The sequence below is a fragment of the Hypanus sabinus genome, unplaced genomic scaffold, assembly GCF_030144855.1.
Source record: "Hypanus sabinus isolate sHypSab1 unplaced genomic scaffold, sHypSab1.hap1 scaffold_221, whole genome shotgun sequence".
Classification (NCBI taxonomy): Eukaryota; Metazoa; Chordata; class Chondrichthyes; order Myliobatiformes; family Dasyatidae; genus Hypanus; species Hypanus sabinus.
In genome coordinates, this window is record NW_026780320.1 from 485,323 (window position 1) to 509,619 (window position 24,297).

Sequence of the window (24,297 nt, forward strand, 5' to 3'; positions counted from 1 at the left end):
TTGTTGAGTTTATTGAAACTCAGAGTTTTTTTATCTTTAATAATACAGGAAACGTCTCAAAGTTAGTAATTTCGGATACATTAAAAGACTATTTAGGTGGTCAGATTATTTCATATATAGCTAAGCTGAAGAAACAGACAAGAATGGAATTAGATAAAATCTCTAAACAAAGAATTAGATAACATCAGTGCTACCTCTCCAAATGTTGCTTTGTTTAAAAGAAGAGTTAAATTACAATCACAGTATAATTTATTACTAACATATCCTATTGAAGGATATTTGCTTAAATTGTAAAGTCAGTTTTATATTTTTGGGGATAAAAATACTATGCACTTAGCTTCCCAATTAATGGCAGCTGTAGCTAAGACAAATTTTAAAGATTCGTAAAAATATTGGAGATATATCATGTAACGATAAAGACATCAATAATATTTTTCAGGATATTTATTCTTTTCTTTATAGATCTCAACTTTCTGCAGATTCCTCCAAAGTGAAGGCTTTTTTTTACATAAGATTAAATTTCCTCAAATTACTGTTGAAGATCAACAGATGCCTGATGCACCAGTTATTGAGCATTTAATTCAGAAAACTATGTTGTTAATGCAGTCAGGTCAAGCTCCTGGACTTGATGTGTATTTGGTAGGATTTTACATAAAAATTGAAAGGTTACTTTCTCGTTACCTGTTGGAAATATTTCATGAATCCTTTGAGAAGGGTAGTTTACCTTTTTATGAAGCTTCTATTTCTTTAATCCTTAAGAAAGATAAAAATCCTACTGAACGTTCATCATATAGACCTATTTCGTTATTAAATGTGGATTTGAAAACTCTCTCTAAGATAATGGCTAACCACTTGGAAAATATTTCAACTAAAATTATCTCGATGGAGCCAACAGGCTTTATTAAAGGTCGTTACTGTTTCTCCAGTGTTCGGAGATTGATGAACATTATATATTCATCACTATCTAAGGAACCCCAATGTGTTATCTCTTTCGATGCAGGACAGGCATTTGATAGAGTTGAGTGGTCATATTTGTTTAAAATTTTAGGAAAAAATTGGTTTTGGTAATAATTTCAACAGGTGGATTCAAATGATTTATGAGAATCCTATTGCCACAGTTATTACTAATAATTTCAGGTCCTTTTTTTCCCACTTTCAGTGGCACAAGACAGGGTTTTCCATTAAGCCCTTCATTATTTAATCTTGTACTGGAGCCTTTGGCCATAAAACTCCGTGAAGCTAAAAATATTCATGGTATTTCTATGAATTGAACCATACATAAGATTTCTCTTTACACAGATGATCTTTTGGTAAAAGATTTTGGTAAATTTTCAGGATATAAACTTAACTTCAATAAAAAGGGGATTGTTTCCATGAAATGCCACTGTGTTTAAATATAATGATATTCCATTTAGAATTGTTCATTCTTTTAAATCGTTAGGTATTATAATTACTAAATATATATCTTTATAAAGATAATGTAGTTCCTTTAATGGACTCCATGAAACAACTATTTTCTGGATGGAATCCACTTACTCTTGCTTTAATAGGTCGTATCCATGCCGTGAAAATGATGATTTTACTTAGATTTTTATATATTTTTCAAAATATTCCTATCTTTTTAAATAAAAAAATTGATCAAATTGACTCACTTATTTTGTACTTTATTTAGAACAATAATTTAGAACAATGGTTTTTTATATTGAAATTTTTTATTTAAACCTTCAATAACTCATCCGATTTTTCTCCTGTGGAGAAATAAGGGGATCCGGTCTTGTGCAGATTTACTTTGTGATGGCCGATTGATGACTTTTGAAGAGTTAATTAGCAAATATTCTCTCTCATACACACTTACTGCAATATTTTCAGGTTTGACATTTTTTTACAACAATACTTATCTAAGTTTCTATATATGGCAGAATCTGATTTGTTGGATACAATTTTGAATTTGAATCCATTAGTAAGAGGTTCCATTGGTAGAATTTATAATTTATGTTTACTATAAAAAGATATCCTCTCACTAAAGATTAAACAAGATTGTGAGAGAGAACTTAATATGACCTTTGTTAATGAAGATTGGTTGCGAGTTCTGAAAATAGTAAATTCTTCTTTGATATGTGCCAATCACGGTTTAATTAAGTTTAAAATTGTTCACCGTTATAATTTAACAAAGGTGAGATATTCAAGATATTTCCTGACATAGACAATTACTGTGATAGGTGTAAAACTAAAATAGCCACTTTGTCACATATATTCTGGTCATGTTCTTCTTTAAAATCTTTTTGGAAATCTTTGTTTTCTACAATTTCTAAAGCTCTGAAAATTAATTTACAACCTATTATATTGACTGTACTAATTGGAATAGTTCCACATCATATTCAGGGTATTGCATCTTCACATCAATGTGTAATTGCATTTGTTACATTGTTTGCAAGAAGGGCTATTTTATTAAAGTGGAAAGATACCTCTGTCCCTACATTAATTCAATGGTTTTCTCAAGTAATGTTATATGTCGGTTTTGGAAAAAAAAATGGAAGTAGAACTTTTGATCCTTGATTGGACTTTGAGAGAAGATGGGGCTGTTTTGCCGAATTATTTAATTTGTATTATTTTATATGGTTTCCTTCCAATTTTATTTTATACAAGGATGAATTAGCAGTTAATGATTCTTTTTCTTTTTTTGTGAGAGAGAGAGAGAGAGAGAGAGAGAGAAAATATGAATATATGATGGTAAGATGTATTGTTGTGGGAGTTGATTCCTAATGTTTGTTTTCCTTTTTTCCTTTTTTGGTAGTTAGTGGGGTTCCTTTTTTTTAGTTAGTTGGGGTACTCCTTTTTTCCTTCATATATTTTGATAAGCTTTTTTTCTTCAGCTTTATTAATTGTATATATATGAACTTGTTGAAGTTTTGTATCATTTTATAGCTGTAGAAGATTATGCATCAATAAAAAGTTTCTGAAAATGAAGATTCATTATTTTTGTTAAAGGATTTATGATTTAATCATGATGGCATGAAGTCGATCTGGTATTGAATTGAGAAGCGGCAAGACCTTTCCTGAAATGGAATAGCAGAACAAATAAATCGGAGAAATCTGTTACTTTCGCAAAAATACATGATATGAAACTTGAATTTGGTTCGCTTACAGATGACGGATGCTAACAGAAAGCTTGACATATCTATCTCTACTGTTCAAGAATCTCTGAAGAATTTGGACTTTCAATTTCATTATTTTTGTTAAAGGATTTAAGATTTAATCATGATGGCAGGAAGTCGATCTGGTTTTGAATTGAGAAGCGGCAAGACCTTTCCTGAAACACCTTTCAGATGCTCAAACAGACTACCCATCGAATTGAGAAGGAACAATAACAGTTAACAAACAAGAATTGAAGATGTCATCTATGGAAAAGAAACTTAATGAAGTCACATTGGAATTATCAAGAACAAAGAGAAATAAATGATTGATTTAGACAGCAAAGCGCGCCGGAAGAATTTTCGGGTTTGCCTGAAAATACTGAAACTGGTGACCTGTTAAATTTCTTCTGAGATATGCTGCATTCACTTTTTAGTGAGATCCTTGAAGTGAACCCTTTACTCGACAGAGCACATAGAATTCCAAGATTTCGGCGTTTATCTGAATTACGTCCACGACCACTCATACTTTTCTTGCATTGTTATACAAGCAAAAAAGCTATAATCCGAGAGGCTAGAAAAGAGGACAACTAATCTACAATTCAACTGAAATTGGTATAGTGGGAGATTTTGCTCCTGAGATTTTTGCCGAAAGAAGGAAATACTGGGAAGTGATGCTTTTTTCTTTCTCAATAATAGAAGTTTTGAGACTTTTTTCTATGAATTGTTAAGAGGAGTCGTGGTTCCTTTTTTATATTAGCTGAGTGGTATACTCTACACGATTTTGACAGTGCATATTCCTTTCTTTGTACTTTTATTGAAATATACATTTGATAGATCTTCTCTGACTCTCAAGTGATCTCATCTGAAATGTTGTCCTTCACCCACTGATGGATTTTGTATATCTTTTTACAGTTTAAATCTGACCAGGAATTTTTCTGTGGGAATTAAAACACAACAAACCAATTGTGCTGCCTCTGTCTGGATATTTAAGAAGTGGAGCAAGGGATCCAATCAACCATCCTTCCTGCTCAGGCTATGGGGAGAGATTCACTAGGTCATCTGACTGACTGGCACGCACATCATTTTACATAGAGGAGAGGCCATTAACCTGCTCAGACAATAGGAATTAATTCACTCGGTCATCTCATCTGAAGGTACATCAGCGAGTTCACACTGGGGCAAACCCATTCACCTGTGCTGTGTGTGGGAAGGGATTCAGTCTGTCCTCCCACCTGTGGACACACCAGTCAGTTACACTGCACGGAGGCTGGTCATCTGCTGAACTTGTGGAGAAAGATTTATTCGGTCATCTAACGTAATGGCTCACCAGCAAGTTCAAACTGGGGAGCGGCCGTTCACCTGCTCGGTCTGTGAGAAGAGATTCACTCACTGTTCCACCCTATGGAGACACCAGCCAGTTCACACTGGGGAGAAGCCGTTCACCTGCTCAGTCTGTGGGAAGGGATTCACTCTGTCATCCTCCCTATTACGCACCAGACAGTTCAAACTGGGGAGCGGCCGTTCACCTGCTCAGACTGTGGGAAGGAATTCAGTCAATCATCCAATCTACAGGGTCATCAGAGAGTTCACACTGGGGAGAAGCTGTTCACTTGCTCTGAATGTGAGGAGGCATTCACATGGTCATCTCACCTACTGAAACACCAGCGATTTCACACTGGTTCGAGGCCGATCACCTGCTCAGACTTTGGGAAGAGTTTCTCTCAGTCATCTCCACCAAATGTGCATCACTGAGTTCACACTGGGGAGTGATTGTTCACCTGCTGTGAGTGTGAAAGGGATTCTCTCAGTAATTAACCTTATGGCACCATTAACCTTGTGGTTCACAATAGGAAGAAGTTTCAGTAAGCTGTATACTGGATATTTGTCCATCCCTTTTGCTGAATGCAACTTTGAGACTGACTGTCGGTGCTGAACTCCGCAATTATTGCTGCTGCTCACCACACCCAGTTCTGCACCCTGGTCACTGGGCATGGGAGGAGTTTCTTCTGCTGCACATTCACCTTTAATGGAACTGGAGATTAATATTCTGGCTCTGAGACAAATAAATCAGTTCTATTTTGAACTCTATGTCTTCGGATTCTGTTGAATTTATAACACTGCTAATGTACAGTAGATGGTCAAGTCAGGCCAGCTGGACCCTGCCAGTGATTCTGTTCCAGGTGAGTCCTTTTAAATCCTCCCCTGTTGTTCACCTCTCGCTCTGCCTGTGGTGATGGTTTCCAAGCAGTCACCACTCTGTGGGTGAAGTGGTTTCCTTTGAAGTTCCTGCAGACTGAAGAAGTCGAGCTGACTGCAGTTCTGTCTGAGATGTTCTTCGCCCCTCAAATCTCTGGGTTGAGGAGGAATAACATTGGTAGTTAACCTCCTTATTCATGGCTCATTTCCACATTATGGGTCATTTTTCCTGCTTCTAAAGGGTTGTTGAAAGCGCACTTTCCTCTAAAGACTGAAAGCGGAATGGGGAACCATCTGTCGGATTTTCAACGGAGCAGGGTCAGAAACCAGAGGCAATTCTGCACAGGGAAGAGTTTGGGGCTCGGCGATAATCAGGGTAAAAACGTATGATGAGGAGAAGGGAATCAGCAGCAGGCGTGGCACCGAATGACAGATTAGTAACATTTGGAAGCTGATTGACAGAGAAAATAATTTGGTTGTCTGACTGATGACACAAACAGTACCTGTGGTGAGGTGCTCCAGTGGTCGAGTAACACGTGTGTGTTGGGAACGGTTTTATCTATTGGGGGAGTTGTTCCTGCTTGTTTATCCTGTAATGTTATATCTGGATGGTTATTATGGGTTGTCCTGTCTGAAATAATGTATTGATTATCATGTAATTTGTAAGATTTTGACTCTAAAACTGGTTCACGCTTGAATTTATGATGGCTTTTTGAAGTGATGGAGGTCATTCATCAGTACTTTAAAGCAATATTTTGGTGAATGATATTTGCCACTTGATTGTACTTTTGTAAGTAATCCGATTGAGTTACTGCTGCAGGATCCTGGTTTGTGTTGGATTGTGTCTGGTTTCTCTTGGCATTTTGTGCACTTACTGCCTTGTTTGTTTGTATTTCATTTATTTTTTTGATTTTTTTTTACATTTTAACCACCTTGTCCTGTATTTCTGCAAGGAATGTCTCTCTTTCTGGGAACAGTTTTCCAACTCTCAGTCAGGTGCACGATGCTTCCTTGTCACCATCCAGTCTGCTCAGATCGTTGGGATGTCTCCCATGGAGGGTCATACTCATTCCACTGGTTAATGTTTTCTTCGATAGTGATGATTCATTTTTCTGAGTTGGCTTCTTATGTACGTTTTCTGGTCTATATTTCTTATAACGATTGCATATACACACATGGAGTGCTGAATCCAGTTCATGTTTGTTGTCAGTTCACGTTGTTGGAAGTTTCATCTGACGGTTGTGTGATTGTTTTCATATGTATGATTTCTCTTCCTCCTTCTGTCCAAAGTCTAAGTGGGTTTGTGTGTAAATAGTCTTTTCTAAAGTTGCTATTTATCTTTTAACTTTGCTGATTGAAATGGGTCCAGGATATTTTTATTAAAGAAAAATCAATGTCGGTATTGATGAAGGTGTTTATTGCATTTGTTGTATTTGATAACTATTGTGCTCTGTTTGACAGGGTTTTTTTTAAGCCTTGAACTAAATTTTGCCAAAGTTTTCCCAGATACATGGGAATCAAGAGTCCCGATAAAGGGTCTTGGCCCGAAATGTTGATTCCCATCCTCAGATGCTGTCTGATATGCTGAGACCCTCCAGCACTTTGTGTGTAGTTCTCTAGCGTTTGCAGGTCCTCTTGTTTCCCAGATACTTATATATTTCTTGAAAGAATAAGCCAAAAACAAGCTGCTATCGGGGCTGTGTGGCTCTGTTGGTAAAATATTAAATAAAATCATTGGAAGGAGTTGGCATGGGGTTGGAAGGTGTAGAATCTCCTTGGGTTGAATTAACGAGCAGCAAATATAAATAAACTCCCTGATGGGAATTCTACAGAGACCTCCAAACAACAGTAAGTATGTGGTCCACAAATTACATTGGGAGATAGAAAATGCGTGCCAAAAGGGCAATGTTACAATGGTCATGGAGGATTGTCATGCAGGTGACTAGGAAAATTAGGATGGTGTTCAAGATGTTTTTTTAGAGCAGCTCGTGGTTGAGCCCACTTGGGGATCAGCTGTTCTGGATTGTGTGTTGTAATGAACCTAAATTAATTCGGTCACTTAAGTTCAAGGAACTCTTAAAGACAAGTGATCTTAATATGATCATATTCATCCTGATATTAGAGAAGGAGAAACTAAAGTCAGATGTGGAATAAAGAGAATTAGAGATGCACGAGAGAAAAATTGGTCAAAATTGATTTGAAAAGAACACTTGCAGGGTAAAAACGGAACAGCAATGGCTGGAATTTCTGGAAGAAATTGGGAAGGCACAGGATGTATACATCCGAAGGAGGAAGTGGAATTCTGAAGGTAAGGTGACCAAACTCTGGCTGATAAGAGTAATCAAACACAACATGAAAACCAAAGAGAGGGCATAGAGCAAAAATTACTCGGAAGTTAGATGATTGGGAAGCATTTAAAAACCAACAGAATGCAGCTAAAATAATTAAGAAGGAAATGATGGAATACATAGGTGAGCTAGCTAGTAATATTCAAGAGGATGCCATATTTTTCTTCAGGTACATATAGTGTTAAAGAGAGGCGGAAGTGGATATCAGACCACTGAAAAATGATGCTGGAGAGGTAGTAATGTGGTGGGGGTGCATGGGAATGGCAGATGAACTGAATAATTATTGTACATCACTCTTATCACTCTGCCAGGAATACCGAAGTCCCAGATGTCAGTGGTCAGAATGTGTAAAGTAACGTTACTCAGGGGAAGGTTTTTGGGAAACACAAAGGTCTGAAGTTAGATAGTTCATCTGGAACGGATAGCGTACACTCCAGAGATCTGAACGACGTGGCTGAGGAGATGTGGAGGTATTATCAATGAACTTTTGAGAATCGTTAAGGAAATTATATCCTGAGAAGATTCTTCCTTCATTACTCCCATTCTCCCAGTTTCACCTGTCATCTACCGCTTCTTTCTTCCCTCTCAGCCCCACACTTCTTCCACTGACGGCTCATCTTTTTTTTTCCCAGTCCTGATGAAGGGTCTCGGCCCGAAACGTCGACTGTTTACTATTTCCCATATATGTTGCCTTGCCACCTAGGTTCATCCAGCATTTTGTGTTTGTGTTGCTTGGATTTCCAGCATCCACAGATTTTCTCCTGTTTTTGATAAAATAAAGGCGGGATCACGTAATATAGCAAGAAAACAGTCGGAAGTGAGAGGATTGGAAATTACATAACCAACAGGAGACGACGAAAAAAAGACACACAGGAGAGACAAGATGAAAAATTAAAGTAAGTGAGCCAATAATATCAGTTATCAAGAGCTGTTCATACATATAAATAGTAAAAGGGGGCGAGTTGATATTGTACCGCTGGAAGATGATGCTGCCGATCGAACAAAGAGATAGCAGCTGAACGTAACAAGTATTTTGTGTCATTCTTCACTGTATAAGACAATAAGACATAGGAGCAGAATTAGGCCATTCAGCCCATCAAGTCTGTTCTGCCGTTCTGTCATGGATGATCCCGGTTCTCACTCAACCCTATGCACCTGCCTCCTCGGCATATCCTGTAATGCCCTGACTGATCAGCAAGCTTCTGGATTCTGCCTTAAATGTACCCACAGACGTGTCCCTCACCGCCGTCAGAGAATTCCACAGATTCACTGCTCTCTGACTGAATAAGATTCTTTTTAACGAAACTGAAAGGTCGCTCCTCAGTGTTGAGGCTGTGTCCTCTGTTATCGCAACCCCCACCATACGAAAAGTCCAGTCCTCATCCACCCTTTCTAGACTTTTCCCTCATTCAGTGAGTTTCAGTGCGATTTGCCACCCCACCACCCGCATTCATTAAACTTAGGTCAGTGCAGGAGTACAGGCCCAAGGATGGCAAACGCTCCTCATATCTTAACCCCTTCATTCCCGGAATCATCATCTTGAACATCCTCTGGATTCTCTCCAACGACAGCACACGTTTTCAGAGATATGGGTCTCAAATGCTCTGTGCGGCCTACAAGGGTCTTAAAAATACTAGCATTATCTCCTTGCTTATATAGACAATAGACAATCGGTGCAGAAGTAGACCATTCGGCCCTTCGAGTCTGCACCGCCATTTTGAGATCATGGCTGATCATCTACTATCAATACCCTGTTCCTGCTTTGTCCCCATATCCCTTGATTCCCCTATCCATAAGATACCTATCTAGCTCCTTCTTGAAAGCATCCAGAGAATTGGCCTCCACTATCTTCTGAGGCAGTGCATTCCACACCTCCACAACTCTCTGGGAGAAGAAGTTTTTCCTTAACTCTGTCCTAAATGGCCTACCCCTAATTCTCAAACCATGCCCTCTGGTACTGGACTCTCCCAACATCTGGAACATATTTCCTGCCTCTATCTTGTCCAATCACTTAATAATCTGATATGTTTCAATTAGATCCCCTCTCAATTTAATTCCAGCGTGTACAAGCCATCTTCCACTTTACTCTAAATAATTGCCAAGTTTGCATTTGCCTTCTTTACACAGGCTCGTCCCGTAAATTAACCTTCTGTGTTTTGCCCGATGATTCATATTTCCTTCTGTACTTATGTTGTTTGAACCTTCTTCCCCATCAGATAATAGTTCAGTATTGTTCCTTTTGCTAAAAAGCACTATCGTACATTTCCCAATATTGTATTCCATCTGCCACATTTTTGCTCATTCTTCAAATTTGCCTGTGTCCTCCTGCAATCACATTGCTTCCTCAGCCCTACCAACGCCTCCACCTATCTTTCACAAATCTGTCCCGTAGCCCGAGTTTCGGACGGGGTCCACGTCCGGATTACCTCGGTTGTGTCGATCATAATTTTTCAACAGTGCAAACCAGGATCTAATTCTGACTTCGCTTGTTGTTTGTTTTTCCGATTCGTCTAACCACACAAGTTACTGGTAAAAGGAATCACATATCTAGCATATCCACTTTCCAAACAGACCTGATCATCCGGTGAGACTGACGGCACCAGCGGATCCCCCAAGAGTTTATTTACTCATTCAATCTTCTGATTTTTAATGGACAGATCTTCTGGAAAATTTTGAAGAAGTTACACGTAGGTTAGATTCAGGAGAATCGTTGGATGTTGTGTACTTGGATTTTCAGAAGGCCTCTGAGAAGGTGCCGCTCATGAGGCTGTTTAACCAGTTAATATTCAATGGCATAAGACCATGAGACCATAATATGTAGGAGTGGAATTAAACCATTTGTTACATCGAGTGTGCTTCGCCATTCCATCGTGGCTGATCCAATTTTCCTTTCAGCTCCAGTCTTCTGTCTTCCACCCACATCTACTCATGTCCTGAACAATCAGGAATCTGTCACACTGTGTATTAAATATACAGAAACATATTTGTCTGCACTGATGACTCCACTCTTTGGCTGAAGGAACTATTCCTCATCTCTATTTTAAAAGGATTGCCTTCCGTAAAATCCTCTGCACATCCACTCTATCAAGGCCTTTCACTATTGGTTAGTTTTCAATGAGGCCACTCCTAATTTTTCTGAATTCCAGTGAATACAGACCCAAAGTGATCAAACATTCTTCAGATGGCACGTCATCCAATCCTGGAATCACTTTCGTGAAACTGATTTGAGCCATCTCCAGTCAAACAAGGGGCCGGAAACAGCACATAACACTCCAGGTGTGGCCCCACCAGTTATATAACCATATAACAATCACAGCACGGAAACAGGCCATCTCGGCCCTCCTGGTCCGTGCCGAACCCTTAATCTCACCTAGTCCCACCTACCCGCACTCAGCCCATAGCCCTCCTTTATAAAGTTCTTTATAAAGTGTCCGCATTATCTTCTTGCTTTTATATTCTGGTTCTCTGGAAATCCACGCTGACACTGCACGCCTTCTTCACCCAGACTCAACCTGTAAATTCCCCTTTATGGACTGTCACACAGGACCTCCCGGGTCTCTTTCCCCCTGAGATTTGTGTTTGCATTTTCCCTCCGTTTAGAAAAGAATCAATGATTTCATTTCCCCTACCAATGTGCATGACCAGAGACGGTTCTACCTTCCACCTGCCATTTCCTTACCCATTTTCCTAATCTATGTAGGTGCTTCTGTATCCTCTCTACTTACACAACGCTCCATGCCCATCCACCTCTCTTCATATCGTCTGCAAACATTGCAAATAAAAGCGATAAATTCCATCATTGAAATCATTGGCACAAAACGTAAGAAGAATCGGTTTCAACATGGAGCCCTGTGGAACCCCACTCTTCACCGGCAATCATCGTTTCGATTATTTGACAGTTTACCCAGGTTCATGGAAACGTAGTCGTTGTGTATGTTCACGTGCTGATTTAGTTCAGACAATAAAGGCACTTATCAATAAATACAAACTCCTTCTGTACCTAACTGATCATTATTGATGATGGGAAATCCTTGTAACACATTGTCTCAATTGTGACAGCTACATCTGCATCATCCGAAAGTCAGCACACAGTAGCATTAAACAATTAGGCTTACACAGCAATATTGATGTCAGTCTCCAGAACGCCATGATAGTTCACACGAACAGAGTGGCTAGAAAGTTCACACGAATTGAGAAGTAGGTGTGTGCGGTTTGCTCGTGCCTCAGGATTTAGCGGTTGGAGCTGATAGCAAGAGGAAAAAAAAACGTGCGGCTGCAATAATACCATTGATAATAATTTACCTGTTTACAAACGGTATAAAATTGTAGCATCATGCATCCCATAGCTATTCGACACTCACTTAGGTAATCACAATATAATTACAAAAGAGCAGAAAGTATGCCGTGAGTGTGTGAAAATATGTAAAGATAACTGATAATAGATTCTGTAATTCTGAATCAAGCCCGAATGAATATCTGAAAGCTTTCATGTTGTTATGTTGACTACCAAAGGTTATTTAGTTCTGCCCCACCCTAGAGAAACATGTCATTTGGACTGGATAACCGCAGAACATTAAACATAATGAAAGGTGCAATAGAGCGAGTAGAGCAGCAAGTTCCGATACTCCCCATGGATGGATATGAAAGATATAAACACCTGGGATATCAAAATGCAAGCAAATTAGATCATGGCGTAATAAATGGAAATAAACCACTTCAGGTCTTAAGAAAATGCGCCAGAAAGAGCTCAATAGTGAAAATATTACAAAGGCAACACACAGGTTTGCTGCAAATACATTATATTTGTTTATCAAAGCCTATCTGGAAAACTGATAAAGAAAAATAATAACTGAAATGAAAATTTTAGAAAACACTACATGCACTTGAAAGCAGGTACCTCGGACAGAGGCGGAAGAGAAATAACAGACGCAATAAGTTTACACACTACCCAGATGAAACTTAGAAAGTTAACTTTTCAGCAAGGAAGACAAGCTTTAGTAATCAACGCGAACATGTGGAATTCTGATATGGAGGCAACACCATTAAACTTAAATGAAAGTACAATATAGAAAAAATAATAACATTGTCACTTCAGAACAGAAAGTTATCCGATGGAAGAACATGACCCTCTGTGGAGAACATCCCGACGATCTGAACAGAGCCGATGTCGACAAGGAAACGGCGAAGGTTTGGCTCAGAGTTGGAGTCCTTTTCCCAGGAACGGTGCAACACAAGGTGGTGAACTCTGAATCAATATAAAATACAGAAGAACAACAAATTCAAGCCGACAATGTCACGAGAAAGCAGAAACAATCGAACGCAGCACAGGATCCTGCAGCAGATTAACTCAGTTTCATTACTGATACAGGTGAAATCAGGTGGCAAGCATCATTCACCAAATTCTTGCTTTAAAATGCTAACCCATAAAAGGCAGTAACGTTACTATAGATAGAACCTGATCCAGTTTTCAGCGTCGGAGTCCTACAATTACATTAAGGCCGGTTCATTATTACAAATAGGGCCAATACATGGCGCCCGTCCGTCAATCACCCCTCGTACCTCATCCTCAGCACGAACAACCCGGGTCCCACCCACGGCAAATTAGTTTAAACCCTCCCGAACAGCTCTAGCATACATTGTCTAGTATACATTGTCCCAATAGGAATATTCACAACTGGTCTCATCCCAAACACACTATACAGTATTTTGAAACAGTTAGGCCTTCACAGCAATATTTATGTAAGTCTCCAGAAAGCCACAATAATAAACAACTCTAGAATGCTCCTAAAACTTCCCGCAATTAAGAAAATAAGTGCCCTCGGCTGTGGACATGCCGCAAGTTTGACCAGCTTGAGCTGAGAAAAAAAAACTTAAATAGTCATCAGAATGAAAAGCTTCATTATGCGTGTTGTAGACGGGGTTGGTAATGCTGATTAACCCCCACTACACAAAACATCTCTCAATGGCGTGTTTCTCACACAACCTCTGGGTTGTCTACCCCGTCTGAACAAGCCCAGCTCCTGACCTTCACATGAGGTTTAACTGCTGAGCCCGGCGGAACCATTTCTATTGACAGGATGAGGAGCAAAGGCGGCTCACCATGGCTTCGGACGGATGGGGCTTGTCAGCCGGGGTTGGCACTCATCCTGTGATGGAGAATTCTGTTCTCCACCCTACAACAAAACCCAGTCCTGGGGAATGCTTCGGTAGCAAACTACGAGGAAATGTTGTGAACAACAACTACGTGGCAACAACGTGCTCTGTGTATACTGTTGCAATAGCTTGACATATTGGCTTGTGTACCAGGGAGACAACCCGGTCGCACCGTCCATGGTTAACACTGGCCAACGGAGGGAGTGAATAATAATGCAAAACAGTAAATATATAAATAAATAAATAAACAAACAGATAGATAGATAGATAAATAGGTAAATAGAGGTCGATAGGACAGAAAAATAGATAACTTGATCAATGAATACATCACATCAATATTAGGAGAACATGACTTTCGGAGCCATTCAAACTGTGTCCATGGTTGGGGAATCTGTTCAGTTTTGCTGTGAGTGAAGTAATCCGCGTTGTTTCAGGTGCCTGAAGGTAGGAGTGAAGAACTGTTCCTAAACCTGGTCTTGTGTCTCTTTCCGAGGGCAGCCGGGATAAAAGGGAATCAACTGGAAGGTGGTCGCTCTTGTTTGTGCCTTCTGCTTCCTTGTGACGTCACACGTTGTAGCTGTGTCGCTAGTTTCCTGTGTTTTCACCTGTCTGGTGTGTGGGGCTTTTCCTGTGATGGGATGGGATGCATCCACTACCTTGTGCAGGTGTTTCCGTTCTGCGGTATTGGTGTTCCCACACCGGGCCACCATGCACCCGGTTCAATACTGCACTCCGTGCTGAGATTTATAGAGCACTCCAAACCCAGATTAGCAAACCAGAATCAGAATCAGGTTTATTAATGCCTTTGTCAATGTCGGGCCTGAGAGGTTGTGCCGGAGTGTCCCGTCTTTTGTCACTGTGAATGCGGTAGTAAATTGGATGCAACGCTGGCTTACTGCAAGTGTTCCCTTCCTTGTATCCACGGACCCCTCGGTTAACCGTAGGGCTCCATGCAATAAAAATATTGGAACCCCTGTCCTAGAGGCAGAATCCTGAGGGTGGTAGTAGGTAGTGGCCTCTCTAACTGGAGGCCTGTAGTTACCGATGTACCGCAGGGGTTGCACTGGGTCCATTGTTGTGTGTTATATAGATCAACGATCTGACCGACAGTCTGATAGGCTGAATCTGCAGAGTTGCGTGTGATCCCGATATTGGATGAGTGGTAGACAGCGAGAGTGGCTGATGGTCTTGAATACAGGTCAGTGTGTGGTGTATCACTTTGGGAGGACAAACCGTGGTAGGATTTATTCTGTAAAAGGGAGCGCGTTGAGTACTGCGGTATTACAGAGGGACCTGGGAAGATTGATCCATAATCCGTTGCAACTGGTGTCGCAGGCAGATAGGATTGTAAAGAGAACTATAGGTACATCCGCCTTCAGACATCGAAGCAACGAGTACAGGGGTTGCGATGCTATGCTGAAATTGTATAGTTGGTGATGCCTAATGTCGAGTATTGTATGTGTTCTGGTCACCAACCTGCATGAACAATATCAATATCTTGACTGAGTACATAGAAAAATTAGAAGGATGATTCGGGGACATGAGGAGGGGAGTTGGAGGGAAGGATTGAGTAGGTTAGGAATAGGTTCGCATTCCCCCAAGCTTTGGAGTGAGAGGGAAGGTTTTTAAGAGATGTTCCAATTGATGAAGGGTATAGGTAGCGTAAATACAATCAGGCATTTTCCACTGAGGTTTGACGAGAGTGGTGAGCTGCGGGTGAACGGTGAAATATATCTGGGCAATATGCGGCGGAACATCTTCTTAAGGCAGCGAGAGTGTGGAACGGGCTTCCAACGGAAATGGCAGAAGCAGGACCGATTTCAACATTGAAGAGGAGATTGGATCCGACAAGAATGGGAGGGTTATGGACGGCATGGTCCAGGTGCAGTGTCCACGGGACTAGGGGGAGGATCAGTTCGGCGCTGGAGGATGAGCAGAAGAGCCTGTTTCAGTGCCGGACTGCTCGATGACTCTGCGACCAGATGCCACTGCGGGATGTTCCCCAGCGGGGTAAGGGTACTCCCGTCAGGCCGGGTGTGGCGAGGCATCAATATGGGACCACTGACCATTCCTCTCATAGTCTGCTGTAGGCTGAAATAATTACCGCACATTTGTGCAATTCTAGTCGGTCTTAAGCAATGATTTGGCAAAACAACATGTTATATTCCAAAAAGCAACATGGATTTAACCTCTGAATTTGGCGGCTCTTGATTTGGCCTTGGGTAAGCTCAGAAACTCCGGTGACTGAGTCTCTGAGCGACCGGCACGATGGTGAAAGACCTCCACGCAATAAAAAAATAAAAACAATAAAAATAATGGGAACCCCTGTCTTGGACGCAGAATCCAAAGAGTGGTTGTCGACGGTGGCTTCTCTAACTGGTCCTGTAGTTACCGGTGTACCGCAGGTGTTGCACTGGGTCCATTGTTGTGTGTTATATAGATCAACCATCTGACCGACAGTCTGATAGGCTGAATCTGCAGAGTTGAAAATGATATTTGAAAATTGGATGAGCAGTAAACAACAAGATTAGCTAATGGTCTTGAATACAGGTAAATGCGTGGTGTATCAGTTTGGGGGGAGGGGGTGGAGAGACAAACGGTGGTAGGACTTACGCAGTAAAATGTAGGGCATTGAGTAGTGTGGTATAACAGAGAGACCTGGGAAGACCGATTCATAATTCCCTGAAATTCGCTTCACAGGCAGATCGGGTCGGAAAGAGTACGACTGACACATTTGATTTCAAACATCAAAGTAAGGTGTATAGGAGTTGTGATGCTACGTTGAAGTTGTATAAGGCGTTGGCAATGTCCTATATCGAGTATTGAATGTGTGTTCTAGACACGTACTTGCATGGACGACTTCAATGTACATAGAGAAGTTAGAAGGATGATGCCGGGACTGGAGGGCGGGAGTTAGAGCTAAAGATTAAGTAGGTTAGGAATAGGTTCGGGTTCCCCCAAGCGTTGAAGGAAGAGGGAACGTTTTGTAAGAGAAGTTCCAGTTGATGAAGTGTATGGATAGCGTAAATATAAGCAGGCGTATTTCACTGAAGTTTGACGAGAGTAGTGAGCAATCGTTGTAAGGTGAAGTACATCAGGGCAATATGCGGCGGGACATCTTCTTGAGGCAGCGAGAGTGTGGAACGGGCTTCCAACGGAAATGGCGGATGCAGGACCGATTGCAACATTGAAGAGGAAATTGACTCCTACATGAATGGACGGCATGGTCCAGGTGCAATGTCCACGGGACTAGTGAGAGTATCAGTTCCGCACTGGCGGATGAGCATAGGAGCCTGTTTCAGTGCCGGACTTCTCCATGAACTGTGCTTTGTGACTCTGTTTCCGAATACAACTGCGGGATGTTCTCCAGCGGGGTAAGGGTACTTCCATCAGTCTGGGTGTGGCGTGGTATCAGTGTGGGACACAAACCATTTCTCTCATAGTCTGCTGTAGGCAGAAATAATTACCTCATTTTTTTCTGCAATTCTTGTCAGTGAATTAAGCAATGAATGAGCAAAATAACATTTTATTCCACAAAGCTACTTGGAATTAACTTTTGAATTCCGCGGCTCCTGTCTTGGCCTTGAACAAGCTGAGAAACTCCTGTAAAAGAATCTATGAGGAGCCTGCACGATGCTGGAGGAACAAGTCATGTAGGCAGCGTCAGTGGAGGAAAATGGACAGATGACCTTTTGGGTGGAGGCACCTTATCTTCGCTTTCATAGAATCCAAAGTATGCCTGTCCTCGAGGAGGAGAGCGCTGCACACAATTAACCATTTCATTCTCATGCACACACAAAGAGGTTCGACCGTTAGTGCCAGAATGCTCCCTGACATACCATTAATCCCCTTTCCCCGGCACTCAGATATAGAAACAGCTGTAATTCCAAGCCACTGTACGGCCAAAATCTCAGTTATTGATGCTGGTTTCAGAATGTTGCTTTCTTTCGAAAGCGTCTCCCTGGATGTTCCTAATGTCCACTGGCTGAATTGACGCAGAATTTTATTCTCATAGAAAGGGGTTCGACAATTAGTGCCAGGATCCTCCCTGATTTACCATCAATCCGCTTTCCCCGGCACTCAGATATTTGCGCGGCTCTAATCTGAAGCCAGTGCGCGCCCGGAAGCTCAGTTACTGATGCTGGTTCATAATGCTGCGTTCTTTCCAATGCGTCTCTCCTTGGACCGTCATTCTGTTCCTGATGTGCTGTGGCTGAAGTGACGCAACTGGCCTGTTATGTTTCATGAAATGCCAAAGAACCCCTGTCCCCTGGTTCTCCATATTTCTCTGTCCAAACACGAGAACAGCGTGTTTCAGGAACAGCTCTCTTTCTATATCCTGATACCTCGCTGTGCACGCGTATTGATGTTCCACTGCGCTGTTCACCTCTGGTTAGCACCTTAATATGCACTTTTTCTGAAATCTAACTTCGAAAATCATCTGGTGCCTCTGTAATATCGTTACTGCTACATTTGCATTAAGACCGGTGTTGACACAATATTTTCTGTTTTTCACTGTCTGGTACAGCAGCGGACAATGTCTGTAATGCTGGGGTCATTGGTTCGCATTTCGCGCCGCATACCTGCCAACATCTGTGTTTGCGACTGACTCCGGTAACAGTGCAAACAGTGAGGGTCTGCGCCAGAAATCATTCATGTTAATGTCCAGTAAAAAATAAATCACCGCAAGCAAAGTGACAGTGAATCACATGAAAGGTGCGTCATCACGGGGAATTAACGAGACAGAGACTCCACTCGCAATGTGAGAATGGAATCAGCCCTGATGAAGTGGACTCACCCACAGGATTACAGACTACTGTCGCCAACAGCGATGGTCAGATAATGTCCTGTCATTACACGGGGTAGTTTGACAACATCGCAGCTGGTGTTGCGATCCCAGCATCGGCCGTCTCTTGAGGCTTCATGACAGGTGTTGCGTTCAGTTCAATGAAATAAGGCGTAATATTTCCCCACTGGCATTACGGTTCGTTAGAGCACCGATATTTTTGCTAATTAGCGGTAATTAGCACCAGTCACTGTGCAAGTTGTTTTCATTGTTGGTGACCGATTTTTCTATAAAAGTACGTCATTCTGTGCTTCAGCTACATTGAAGACGGAAACATCCAGACGCGGTGGACTCTCAACAACGTGTGATCCGTGAAGTGTTTTACTCAGTAGGCGCAAAGGAAATTTGCTCTCTGGCTTTTGTTATAACTGTTTGAGTTTATTTACTGGCTATTTACAACATTTATGAAATTTAGAAATTGACAATATTCCAAACAGAGCAGCCTTGGATCAACAATGTTTCCAGACAGGGAGATTTGTTACACAGTCACTGTAATTGTCGGTATCCCGGGTAAGTACCTTTCGATTACTTATACGGAAGCAGAGACCTCACGCCGCGCTCAGCTACTGATGAGTGAGTGAGTGTGTGTGCCTGTCTGTGAGCTGCTGATTGTGCATCGGTGAACAGTGGCAGGCATGCAATGATGTTTGTCCGACAGAGCAAATTATAGGAGGCTAGTGCGATGTGCTGGGGAATTAGCTCAAATGGTAGAGCGCTCGCTTAGCATGCGAGAGGTAGCGAGATCGATGCTCGCATTCTCCATCGGCATTTTGTATTCAGAGGATTCGTCGCATCAAATCCCTGAACTTGGAATGCACAAAAGATGCGGTAGTGCGAAAGTGTCTCTGTCAAAGGGCCGGGAGAAATTGTCGTAGGTGTGCTGCGTTGAAAGCAGATTGGAGGGAAATCCGGCTGGCAGCTGATGTTTCAGTAATGCATGAGCTGCAGGCGACGATTCAGGCATAAATCAGGTGAGTGGTTAGAAGGACATTGCCCTGGTTACTGGGTGAAAAGAGAAAGCTGAGTAACCTTTGATTTGAACGGGCGAGGACGATCAAAGAGCTGTGTTGGAATCGTAGTGTCCCGAGAATTGTCAGAAGCGCGGTGATAGGCGTCATCCCGTGGCTTGTGGCCCCCAGTGCTGGAAGGACGACATAGTTGCCACAGGCAGGCTTTTGCCATCGGTCGACAGATGCCAGTCTGAAATCTGCATCATGATTGTCGGTAGGAGCCAACGTGGAGAAACTTGGTGTCGCTTTTCCTTCGATAGCTCAGTTGGTAGAGCAGAGGACTGTAGAGGAAACGGAGTCATCTTTAAGTCCTGATCCTCGATGGATCAGGACTTATTTTACGGCGCCCATCATCAATTCCATACCACAGCCTCGCCATGATTGAAACTCCCCCGCGAACGTGGCATTTGTGGACAAGGAGCTGGAATTTCTTTTACACCATGTTAACATCATTTTAAAATTATGCTAAAATGTTCCGACATCTTTGGTAATATAATAATGAAATAAACTGAATTTAACTGTATTAATGAATACAAACCATAAATGTGCTAAGCACTAATCGTACAACAGTTACATTGAAAAATTTTAGCTTCAACGTGTGTGCATTGTCATTGTTTGAAGTTACAACACTGTCAAAGATGGTCACAATAAAGACAGAATAGAAGTCCTACTTTTAAGAAACCACCAAAGTCGTCCCGTCAGGACATTTCACTGTTGCATCCTCCCTGTCAATTGTGACTGCCTGACAGTGTCTACGTGTGTTGTGTGTTATGTTTGGTCATCGTTTGACTTGCATATTACAGATTTAAAAAACATTACAAGTGCCGAGTACTTTTAAGACCGGGTAACAATGTTCTGCTCAGAGCAATGGTTTGTCCCCGAAGCAGTAAAATAAAACAGAGGGATGGTTGCTGCGGTGCAAGATCTTGGTTTCAGAATCTGACCTTGCAATCGAATAGTAACTCAGACTTTCGGAAAGAAGCGTATATGCGCACTTCAATTACACTACCCCTCTCCTTGGAGATACCGCGCTTGGAGTTCTGTGAACAGTCTTGGTCGCCCTGTGATAGGAAAGCCAGAAGTCCGCTGAAAAGAGTGCAGTCGGTATTTACAAAGATTTGCAGGGACTCGCGGGATTGAGTTACAGGGAGAGGTTCGGCCGAGTGGCATTTTATTGCAAAAGGCAGAAATGTAGTTGGATTCCGAGCGACGTTTCCTCACATAGAAGTTGCTGTGTGCATTGAACAGCCTGACAAAGGAAATGGGCCTTACAGAGTCGTTACTAATATTTGAAGTACACATGAATAGTTTGACGAATCTGATCCAATCACGGAAAACGGTATCAGATGTCCACGTCGGTCAGTATGGAGATATTGGGCCGAAGGACCCGTTTCTGTGCTCCATCATTCTTGGACTCTGCTCATCGCTGCTGCATCGGTGAACGTGAAGAGATTATTGTGAGCATGCGCTACTGTCAAACGCTTTGTGCTGCGGTCACGTGTTGAAACAAGCAAAGTATTTTTTTACTTCCACTGATAACGTCCAGCAGAGATGAACGATGGATTTTACCTCAATCGAACAAATGACTGCTGTATTTCTACAAAAAAAAATGCTTTTGATTTTCTTTAATCTTATTTTTGGTCTTTTTTGATTCACTGCAGTTAACCTTGTGGCCATCATCATTCTCAGCCGAGGAAACTGCGGTCTCTCCAAATGTGTGACGCGGTACCTGGTGGCGATGGCTGCGGCGGATCTAATGGTGGTGATTATCGAAGTCCTGTTCTACCAGATGGGTCGAGCATACAGATTTCCTTACGGAGTCCTGGGCAACGCTCCGTTCTGCCTTGTCCACTACGTCCTGTGTCACGTGACCGTTGACTGTTCCGTGTGGTTTACTGTCGCTTTCACTTTCGATCGCTTTGTGGCCATTTGCTCCGCTAATTTTAAAACGAAATACTGCATCCCAAAAATTGCGGGTTTGGTGATTGGCGCAATATCGATCGGTTTCTGTTTAAAAAACATACCATTTTATTTCGTATACATGGAATGGGCATCGTTGTTGGTGAGTGGTCACTGGGTCTGTTTCGATAGGTCCGTACTTCTTTTCTCGGGATCGTTTGAGGGGTTTTATTGGGTGGACCGTCTGTTGAATCCGCTACTTCCTTTCTTCCTCATTTTGACCCTCAATACTCGGACCGTCAGACAGATACTGGCGGCGAGCAGAGTCCGCAGCGGGCTGAAGGGACGGGGAAATTGCGGGAAACAGCGAGATCCGGAGATGGAGATTCGGAGACAATCCATCATTCTGCTCTTCAGCCTGTCGGCGAGTTTCCTTCTCTGTTGGGCGACAACCACTCTGGTCTTCATTCTCATGCGATGCCTCTACACAGACCTAGAAATGTCTATCCGGCTTTTTTCAGGCACAGGTTTGGGGTTCAGTGATTCAGAATTTCAGCAGCTGCACAAATACTTTTATCTACGGAGTAACCCAGACAAAATTTAGAGAACAACTGAAAGGTCTTCTGCTCTCGCCGGCTACTTTAGTTTTGAAATATTTTAGGTCTGTACCGCTCAGATGATAGGATCAAATAATTTACAAATTTTGAAATAAAAAACCTGCTCTGAAAGCATATTAGTGAATTGAACTGCCTGAAAGTGTTGCTGTTCCCAGCAGTTATGCCTTTATTTCAGTGGGAAAAAATCCAAGTATAGATTGGATTGCTTGGTAATTTCCGTCCTGTAAAATGTATTTTACCTTGCACGTTATATCACCCTGATGCCCGGTATTGAAAACACGCAGATCCACTGTCGAAGTGTCCATTTTCTAAACCTTCCTAGTGACCTGGCCGTGTCTGCCAATCCCGACGTCCATTCTCTTTCCTTCTCGTTCGGCGTTTTCCCTTTATTTAAAGTTCTGGTTTATCTTCTATACCAGTATGTTGCTGGGAGAATAATTGCCCTTTCTCTGTCTGGCTGAAGCTTTCCAGTTTCAGCAAACATCGAATCCTACAGTACAGATGCGATGTAGTTCTTCATCGGCCCAGCTTGTCTCTAATCTGACAACATATCGGGACACATTTCCTATTGGCCTGAGAGTATTTTCAAACAGTAAATATAAGTTAACCTTGATAAAGCAGGTTTGCAGCACGGCCTTTACAGTAATGATGAGGAAAACAGAGGAAAACAAGAAACAAGTAAAAAGAATTTTCGTTTTATAATTTCAATAATGTTAAAATGTATAACTTCACAATTCACAAGAGTGGGCCCCATCTTCTCCACCCCTCTGAATCTCAACACATGAGCCCCTTAGGGCTGTGTACTAAGCCCCCCCCCCCCCCCCCCCCCGTATACTCATGATTGTTTCGCTACCCACTGATCTAATCTGCTAATTAAATTTGCTGACGACGCTAAATGGATTGGACTTAAACAATAACGAGGTGGCCTCCAGGGAAGAAGTCATCTCCCTGACAGAGTGGTTGCAAGGAAACTAGCTCACCCTCAATGTTGCAAAAGCAAAGAAGCTGGTTGAGGATTACAGGAGAAATGGAGGTGGGATAATCCCTGTTAACATTATTGTATTTGTGGTTCAGAGGGTCAACAGCTTTAGGTTCCTCGGCATCCACATCACCGGGGAACTCACGTGGTCTGTGCACACCAGGTGTGTTGTGAAAAAGGCACAACGGCGCTTCCTTTGGCTCAGACGTTTGAGGAAATTTGGTATGGGCCCCTAAATCCTAAGAAAGTTCTCAAGGAGTAAAATTGAGAGCATCCTGACTGGCTGCATCACAACCTGGTATGGGAACTGTACCTCCCTTACTCGCAGGATTCTGCAGAGTGTGGTGCGGAGGGCCCGGCACATCTGTAGTTGTGAACTTTCCATGATTCAGTACATTTACAAACACAGGTGAAAAAACGCGACCTAAGTATCATTGGGGAACAGAGGCACCCCAATCACAGACTGTTCAGGCTGCTACCATTCGGCAGCATAAAAGCCCGGACCAACATGCTCCGGGACAGCTTCTTCCACGAGGCCATCAGACTGATTAACTCACGGTGAGTTTATCAGTATGAAGGGAGATCTCTTGGTAAACTATCGAACATTGAAACCTCCCGATACAGAGGATTTTGAAAGGACGTTTCCTACAGTGGGTAGTCTAGGATCAGAGATCAACGCCTCAGAATTGAAGGACATCCAATTAGAACACAGATGGGGAAAATCTTCTTCAGCCAGAGCGCAGGGAATCTGTGGGATTCTTCGGCTGTGCAGTCCGAGATATTAGTTATACTTCAGGCGCAGTTTGCACGATTAAAAACGACGAGGAGAAGGCAGGAAAACAGTCTTTAAAGGGATAATAAATGAGTCATAATGGAATGGCGGGGCGGTCCCAATTGATAGAATGGCCAATGTCTGTATCGCGAATATTTTCGTATTATTGTGCTCATCGGTTCCTTAGTTGAGGAGACTGTGATAATGGATTCGAAATTAGGAAATGCGGGGCATTGCCAGCCAAGTGCGGAATGTAAATGGAAAAGCCCACATGAGGGTGCAGAAGTGGGGTCCCTAACAGAATCTGTTGGGATTTCAACTTCTCGCAAAGGCACGGAGGGCT

At 42.1% G+C, this 24,297-nt stretch overlaps 1 non-coding gene across 1 annotated transcript; it reads left to right on the top strand.

Annotated features, from left to right (window-relative positions):
- The first annotated feature begins 19,366 nt into the window (after positions 1-19,366).
- On the top strand, positions 19,367-19,439 carry trnaa-agc (transfer RNA alanine (anticodon AGC)). Its single transcript has one exon. It is a non-coding gene; the product is annotated as a tRNA-Ala (tRNA).
- The last annotated feature ends 4,858 nt before the right edge of the window (positions 19,440-24,297 follow it).